The following is an 8,875-nucleotide window of genomic DNA, read 5'->3' as shown; positions in this document are numbered from 1 at the left end:
GTGAAATTCCTACAGTTTATGAATATGTGATAATTAACCACGGATCATTGCCATTATTTTATTTTTTAAATTAGGGCATTTATATACCACTTAAGTAGAATGAAATCTGTGGGGGGTTTTTGTCTCAGGCATTTAAGTAGCAATGAAGTTGCTGGATCATCTCCTGAAAAATGTGAAAAAACTGAACTTTCAATTTGGCTCATTAGCTTTTTGCCAAGAAGGAATGGACTATATCACTTTGTCTAATCTTTCTGTCACACATATTTGAGTCCTTGCGTCTTCACCAGGCAAGATATTATTTAGTATTGTTCTTTATAGATCCCAGTCCTATTTTGCCCTCCCTCAGAATGTTTCCATAGTCTGCAGTTCTTTTTCACCTGAAAGGGTTTAACATTCAGTACTCATCTTTTCAGCATAGCAAGAAATCCTTTCGGACTCCAGGGCTGTAATATTGAAGTCAGGGTCAGCTCTACCATTAGGTGGAGTGAGATGGCTGCCTCCAGCAGCAGATGATAAGAAGTGGCCAAAGTCCTTTGCTGATGGGCCAGTGGCTGTACCCATGTTCCTTACTTGGCCCTCTGGTGGCAGTAATGCTAACAGCTGCTGGCTTAGAATCATAGAACAGTAGAGTTGGAAGGGGCCATGAAGGTCATCAGGTCCAACCCCCTGTTGTTGCAGGACACCACTTTATAGGATCCTGCTCAGATGATGGTCGAGTTTCACCTTGAATGTCTCTAGAGTGCAGAGTCCACAACCTCCTTACGCACCTCACTCCTATAGCTCTGGCAGTGAGGAAACTTTACCTGATATCTAGCCTGAATCTGGTTGTTGCAGCTTGAATGGATTATTCTGTGTCCTCCACTCTGGCCTCAGCAAGAAGAGATCTTGAGCTTCCTCTTTGTGACAGCCTTTGAGGTACTTATAGAGGGGTATCTTGTCCCCCCCCCCCACTTCTCTTCTCAAGGCTGAACATGCCCAGTTCTCTCAGTCTCTCCTCAGAGGGCAGCATTTCCAAATCCTGGATCACTTCTGTTGCCCTCCTCTGCACCCTTTCTAATTTTTCTGCATCTTTCTCAAATCTTGGTTCCCAGAACCAGATACAGTATTCCAGATGAGGTCTGTCCAGTGAGGAGTATAGGGAAACTACCGCTTCTCCCAGTGCATCACAGGCTCTGGTCACGTGAGCAGCTGAAGAGGGAGACAACCGGAGACACGCACTGGAAAAAACTCAGTTCCTGCCCATGCTGCACTCGGATCACATGACACACGGTGGAGCCACCAGTGCAGCCCCACAGCCGGCTGGAAGGGGCACTGAGCAGCCCCTGGGTCAGCAGTGCAATGTGCTTGGAGACGGGGTTGTGTGCACCAAATGGCTCGCCCTGGATCCCCAAAGCCGCCCTGCTGCCCTTAGGCGCGGTGGAGGATGCCGCGCCATCGCCACATGTTGAAGTAGGTGTCTCCTGTCAGCCTGGTCTCCTTTTACACAGGGACATCTTGTCCTTTCCCTTAAGCGAAGTGAAATGACTTTGGCTGGCTGGCCCTGCTTCATTAAGCACTGAGGTGATGATGTGTCAGTCTTCCCTTGAGGCTTTTAGTGTCACAGTGCTCAGCTGGAAGTTCCAGATGCTGCCATCTGGACAACTGTTTTTGTAGGAGTTACGAGTATTCGTGCATAGTGTTGGTGCGTGCCATATAGCTGGTACAAAATGAAATTATGTCCCTTGGGATATAGAACTGCTCAGCTTTCCTACAGTACTGTTAAACTGTTCACAGTGCCTTACTATTAATTATTTGCATTTATGAGATACCAGTCAAATGAATTTGCTAGGCATTGTACAATCATTCTAAAGCAGGACGCTCCTAGACAGTGAAGCTTTGCAAGATGGTAGTCAAGCTTGGTGTGCAGAGCTGGAAAATAAGCACAAATACATCGAGGTCTTTTTAAATGTTAGCAAGAGTGCTCACTTGGTACCTCGAACCAGCAGTCTGGTCAGGCATACAGGAACATCTGTGAGATAATCACATGTGCTGCACAAAACATTTTGGAAGGTCACACACAGTAACAGGTAAGAGAATGATACTCGAACCTCATTTCCTAAGGGTGCAATCCTATGCATGTTTGAACAGGAAAAATGTCTGGTGCCTCCCAGCATTCCCCTGCCAGCCATGGGAGGTGGTGGGATATTTTTCCTGTCTAACATGCATAGGATTGCACCTTAAATGAACTAAGCTGCAGTCCTACACCAATTTATGTAGAAGTAAGTCTGATTGAACTCAATGGGTTTTGCTTCTGCCTAGCGTTCTGCTTGTCTGCAGGCTGCAGCTCTGGGCCTCACTGATAATATATGTGTGCTGCTGGGTTGGGATATCGCAAACAAATGTCGAAATGAGATGCTCCACTGTCACCATGGTACATATCCAAGCAATAGAAGGTTGATAGAAGATGCAGAATACACTTCGTGCTGCCTGTACAGGCAGCTCTGGCTTGATGGATCTCTGCTCCCTTAAGGGCTCTAAAGAAAAGGTGTGGGGGGAACCAGAGCTCTGCACGGTAATAGCTGGGATATGTAGGCTGTAATTGGATTATTATACAGAAACAACGTGGCTGTTTTCTAAACTACAGGTGAGCATCATTTATTTGCCAGAAGGTGGCAGCTTTAGACCATCCTGAAATCGGAATTGACCTCCTTTGCATCCTTCATGGGTTGGCTATTAATGCAGGTTCTAAGACATTCAGGCCAGGAACCATCCAAAGGATGTTTTTTAAATGATTTATTTTCTCATATAATCTAGATGAAAAATGACCTTTCAGAGCTAGAGTAATATGTTTGGTCCCATTTGGCTGCAATCTGAATGCAAGGGCCACTATTCAGAAAGCAGTCACTTTTTAAATTTTTATTTTAAAGCAAGTCAATTTATAGGATGTGACTTTTAGAAATGTTAAAAATTTTACATCTTCATGTAAAATATTCATTGCAGTGACCCTGGAACTTAGAGAAGAATCTGAATTGTCATTGCAGTTGCTGTTGCATCTGAATACAAAATTGCAAATTTAGGGCAGCGGCTATTAAATGCCGATGGTACATGCTATTACTAATGTCTTAGTAGTGCTGTGAGTGCGTTAATCCCCCTTCCCACATTTTAGATTTCTCACTTGCTCATTCTGAGCACACATTGCCAAAAAAACAGAGAGAGAGAGAGAGAGAGAGAGAGAGAGAGAGAGAGAGAGAGAGCGCTATCCAGCTCTGCATAGACTGTCATGAAGCATGGTCCTTCTCCTGAGTGAACACACTACTTCAGAGTCCCTTTTCTCCATGCTTTATTGCTACACATCCTTTTTGTCAAACATCGGTGAGTTCACCCAGGGTGAAGTGTTGAATCCTCTCCGAACCCTCCCATTAATCTGTGTCCTGTTTCTCCATTGCCAGCTCGGGGGGAGGGGCTGGCACTCCTTGCCCTCCGGCAGCTCCAACGACCGAATCTCCCACCTGTGCTGCCTCCCAGCCACCAGCAACACCTCCTTGCCAGGAGGGGCCTCTACACCTGACAGACTACTCAGCTCTTGGTGCCCGCCCTGGGCAGAGCCCGAACCTGCCTCTCGTTCTCCCATGGCCAGATCAGAGCTCTCGGCATCTTCCACCCTCCATTCTCCTTGCTGGGCTCTCTCTCCATTCCCACGGGTTGGTTGGTCTTTCCTCTGGCTGGTGGCACGGCTGCCCCGTGCTCACAACCGTGACAAGGAGTGGAGAGGCCACCCCTCCCACGGCTGGAGACTTCCCCTTGAGCAGGAGGCCGGGTCTGCTGGGCCATCGCCCTGTGCTTGCACAACAGATTGCGGGGAGTGGAGTGGATCAAGAGGCAGTGCTCAAACAGGTGGGGATCCACTCTGCCCAGCGGCAAGCCCCAAGTTCTGGTGTTGGGGCACCAGGGATCAAGTCCTGCTTCACTGGCGCTGCCACCTCAAGGCCTTTCAGCTCTTGGCAGTGGCAAGGGCAGGTGCAACCCAGCTGGCTAGGCGGCCTGCTGGAGCGACGGCTGTCCCCCATTCCTCCCCATTGCGATCCAAGGCATGAGCCCTATTTGCAGGACAGGGATCAGCTGACAGCCCCAGCAAGATGAAGTTAGCTCGTGATCATGGCTGTGGGGCTCAGGAACCTGGTCTCCATGGGGTACTGCCTGGAGGAATAAGAAGGAAGGAGGAGGAGAGAGAGCAGCACCCCTGGGGACCCCCATGGTCTGCCCTGCTCACCAGGGTTGTGTGGGGGGGTTGCCTTGGCAGCTCACTGTTCTATGCAGATCCCTCTCTGTTGCTCTTCTCTTAAAAAGCAAGCCATAAAATAAAGTAATTCCACAAAGGACACTGGAATAGAAACGAAAATACAACCTGAATTTTTTAAAACTCTGTGTTTTAGTCATTGCCTCCATCACGTTAGCAGAGGCACCCACAATTGTCAGAGAAATCATTTACTTGACAGAAAGTACAGCTGCTGTGAGTGCCAGGCAGAAAAATCTGAGGTAATGGTCCGCCGTGAAATTTTTCTTTCAATGCAGAATTAATTCTGTCAACACAAGTGATGTGAACTGATTGCCTGTACCATGGCGCCGTTGCCTATGTGAAATATAAATAATCTACAGATTCATATACTCTTGTGTTGAAATGGCCTGGTTAGTCAACAGGCAAGCAGAAAAGTATTTCTGCAAGCCAGAGGAATGAACTCAAACGGGTGCCAATGTCAGCCTGTAAAAGAACTCATTTGGAATAGTTCAGAAGTACAGAAGTACAAAGGTAACCTAAATTTCCTGAATCTAGTTCAGGTTTTTTTCTGGGCCAGAGGACTTGCATGAGATACACATTCCAAGAAGCATATGTGCACCTGTATGCACATATCCTTCCAAATTCTGCACGATGGTTTCTAGAAAAGGCCATGAGCAGAAACGATTGCATGGATGTTCTGCCGCAGGAGGGTTCCTCCGGGCGACAAGTGGAGACATGCAAGGGTTTACTTCATTTGTTCTGATAGATTACTGGCATAGAGCAATGATGGATGGACACAGGAGCATCCACCTGTGCTATGATTCCTGAGGGCCATTTTCAGGCAGCTGAGATTTAGAAAGCTGCCACGAAACACGCGCCTGCTTTCTAGATGGAAGAGCACCTTAAGTGCAGTGCCAGGTTTGAGGGAACCTGGCCTGGACAAGGATCCCTTGCCCTGTGCTTTCCTTCCCTGCACTGCCACTCTCTGCTGCACCGGCCTGATCCCTTACTCTCCCCTCCCCGATCCTTCCCCCGCACCAAAAAAAAAAAAAAAGGAACAGAATTGGAAAGGGGAGCAGGGAAAAAAAAAAGAAAGGGACCCATTTCTTCCCTTCCCGCCTTCTGCAAAGAGAGCCTTTCTGGCTAATGGGAAGGGTAGACATCAAACAAACAGACAAAGTAGAAGTGGGGGGACAAAGGGAATGAACAGGTCACTTTTTATCTTGTAACCCCCTCTTTTCCCTCCTCCTCCCCTCCCCTCCTCTCCCCCAGATGTTTACACCTGGAGCCAGAGCATTCAACACCATCTTTACTCATTTTTGAGGGAAGAGAAGAAAGTGGGTCAGTTGGTTGCCTGTGTCACATGCCCTGGAGCAACTCCGTGATTTGTGCCCAGACATGCTGAGCAGAACGGGGAGACGTCTGTGCCACTGCTCAGCATCCTTCCTCAGTAGGCTCTTTGGTAGGGGATCGGCTAGGACTGGGGCTTGTGACTGGCAGAAATCCTCTTCTAGAGGAGAAATTAGAAAAGAAATGAGAGAGGAGGAGAGAAGAGAGCCAGTGTGGTGTAGTGGTTAAGAGCCCGGGACTGGGACTCCGGTGATCCAGGTTCTAGCCCCACTTCAGCCATAGACCCAACTGGGTGGCTTTGGGCCAGTCACAGATTCACAACCCTCACAGGGTGGTTGTTGTGAGGATAAGACAGAGGGCAGCAGGAGGAGAATGTTGTAAGCCTCCTTGAGTTCATTGTGAGAAAAAAAAGGGATTTTTTGCCTCAAGGCTAATCAGCATGTGCACACTAGGAAGAGTAGTGATTGTTGCTCCTTTTTCTCCCTTACAGGGGGAAGGAGTGAAACCCAGGCTAGGAAGGGAGCACATCATGCCAGATGGCAGCCTACCAGGGGGCTGGGGGCCTACCACAAGTCACAGGGTCTGCAAAAACTCCAGGTTCACAAAAACCACAATTTCCAATCCTCCTCGCCTAGACCACAAGGATCCACCCACTTGGAAGCTAGCCTGTATTTCTGTCTGCTCCTCCAGTGTTATCAGCTTTCTGGCTCAGCACATTAGAGGTAAAACTAGAGCAAGGCACTTGCGTGGCATATGAGGCTTGGTTTTCATACTCTCAACTTATCAAAACAGTAGGCCACTACTGAGTTAGAGTGTTGCTTTCCAAGTCACAGCTAGAGTGCCACCAACCACACATCACTGCTAACAGAGGAACAAAATGAAAACTCTTCCAGATCACAGATCCTCCGTATCATGTTCAGTTGAGCCATGAGTCACAGTGTCATGAGCTGGGGTTCCTCCTTCGTGCATTCAGAAGCCACAGACCTTTTCCTTGCAATGTTATTTATTGGCCAAAAGCATAAAATACCCAGAATGAAACTTAGAGCATGCACAGAGCAGTTGGACTAGTTTAGTATTCACCTCCAGGAACTCTCCTTAGGAGTCTCAGCATGGCCCACATTCCCAGCCCCTCCCCCCCACCTCACAGCTCTGCTTCACATTATGAGAGCCAGTGTGGCGTAGTGGTTAAGAGCGTGGGACTGGGACTCAGGAGACCTGGGATCTATTCCCCGCTCAGCCATGGAGCCAACTGGGTGACTTTGGGCCAGTCACAGACTCTCAACCCAACCTACATCACAGGGTTGTTGTTGTGGGGGATAAGATGGAAGAGGAGAATGATGTAAGCTGCCTTGAGCCCTTGGTAGGAAAAAGGCAGGGTATAAATTGAGAAATAAATAAATAAATAAATAAAAATTATGATTCTGAATCTTCTGAAGCCAAGCCAGCAGTCCTTGAGCGCCCAAAGCAGTCCACTCCCAACAGAGAGGCTGGCCATGTGTCTTACCTTACAAAGGGCAGCCCTCCATTGTAAGGTCTTATACAGGACTGTCCTCTACATGATGGCATCCTTTATTTGCAAGGCTAAGTCTGGCTTAAAAATAAAGAACCACAGGAAGACCAAAGCCTTGAAGCTGCCCATCAGCAGTTAGCACATGGACAGCAGATAGGGCTGACATGCATGTCACCTGGTCACAGTCCTTCCACTGTGTTGAGAATATCTTGTATTTCTATTTACATTACAGCACTTCTTGCAGCTATACACACATATTAGCATATGCAAATATTTTGCAAATCTGTGCCCTCTTTTTCGATGATGCAAAGTGGTTAGTATTCTGAGAAAGCAAAGCAGTGGTGGTGATGGTAGAAAATGAAAGCAGAACATATTTTTCCTGTAATTCTGATCTCCCTGAATACAACATTCTATGCAACACAGAGTACTTTTAAAAAAACCTTCTGTTTTATTAAATGATGTTGAAGTAGTTCTGTGTTCTAGGAACAGTAAATGCCACACTGTTCAGCTTCCAGTATTCCCATTAACTTTTGCAATTAAGGATTAGCCCAAATCGTACCTTTCTTGAATGTGTTCTCAGAACACCTAAAATTGAGAGTGGGTGTTTTCTCTTAAAGAGTAGATGTCAAAGGCTGGCTGGCTGGCTGGCTGGCTGACCATCTTTCTTTCTTTCTTTCTTTCTTTCTTTCTTTCTTTCTTTCTTTCTTTCTTTCCTGCTCTTTCAAGTGATGGCTAGGCAGCCCTCAGCAGCCTGGTGGTGTTCCCTTTCTAATTTGGGCCAGGTCCTGGGTCCCATGACACAACAGCCTATTGAAGGGCCATGATGTGCACTAGCCATCATTTTGAATATGCAGCCCTCAGCTGGGGGTTATCACATGAGCCAGCCCTCATGGTTAAGCAAGGGTTAAACAACTCTCATATAATTAATGACTGGGCTCACATGACACAAGAACCCCCTTCTAGGCACTGAATATGCAAATTGGTGTAGATGGAAGAAGCAGCTTGCAGGTTAAATAACCCACAAGAAGCAGCTTGTGGGTTAAATAACCCATGGTGGGCCATGGCTTGTTGTGTGAACCAGGTTAATATGATTTCAGGGACATTCTTCTCCAGGGAAAAGATGGCACCTTATATTGGCTAATGAAATGCCATCCTAAAAGAGTAATCCAATCTTGGGGTGTTTTTTCTCCCCTGCCCAAAATGGCAAAACACAGGAAAAATTCTGGGTCAACTACTTTGTCCTAGCTCTATTTACAGCAGAAACTAAAATGTCATTTTCACAGGTTTGTACTTATGTTGTTTGTTTAATCTCCCTGATCTTCTTTACTGCTAAGCATTCATAAATAACCCACTTTTAGTAGAGGGCTATTTTGCAGTTTCCATACACAGCGTTGACTGGATCTTTAGGCATTCATTCACTTATTTTGTCAAGATGCTTTGGATTAAATAGAAAGGAGAGAGCTAAATTACTTGGAGATTGAAAAGCAGTTGCTAACCCATCAGGAGAGCTGTCAAGAGATTACACCATTATTTTAAAGGACAGATATAGACCCTTGAAAGAGCTGAGCCAAATGACTGTCAAAGCAATAAAGTAAATTTTGAACGGTGAGTGGTCCATACGTTGTATCATTTTGGTGGCTTAGAAATTCACCCCCTCCTCTTTTTTATTATTGTGAACAGAAAATGCTGTACAGTGCAAATTGTCTGGGTTCAGGCAGAGTATTACAGTTGGAATGAGGTTTGTTTCTTATCCCCAGGGC

This window comes from Varanus komodoensis, unplaced genomic scaffold (genome assembly GCF_004798865.1).
Source record: "Varanus komodoensis strain SLA01 unplaced genomic scaffold, ASM479886v1 scaffold5, whole genome shotgun sequence".
In the NCBI taxonomy this organism is placed as follows: Eukaryota; Metazoa; Chordata; class Lepidosauria; order Squamata; family Varanidae; genus Varanus; species Varanus komodoensis.
Note: the sequence above shows the minus strand (reverse complement) of the source record.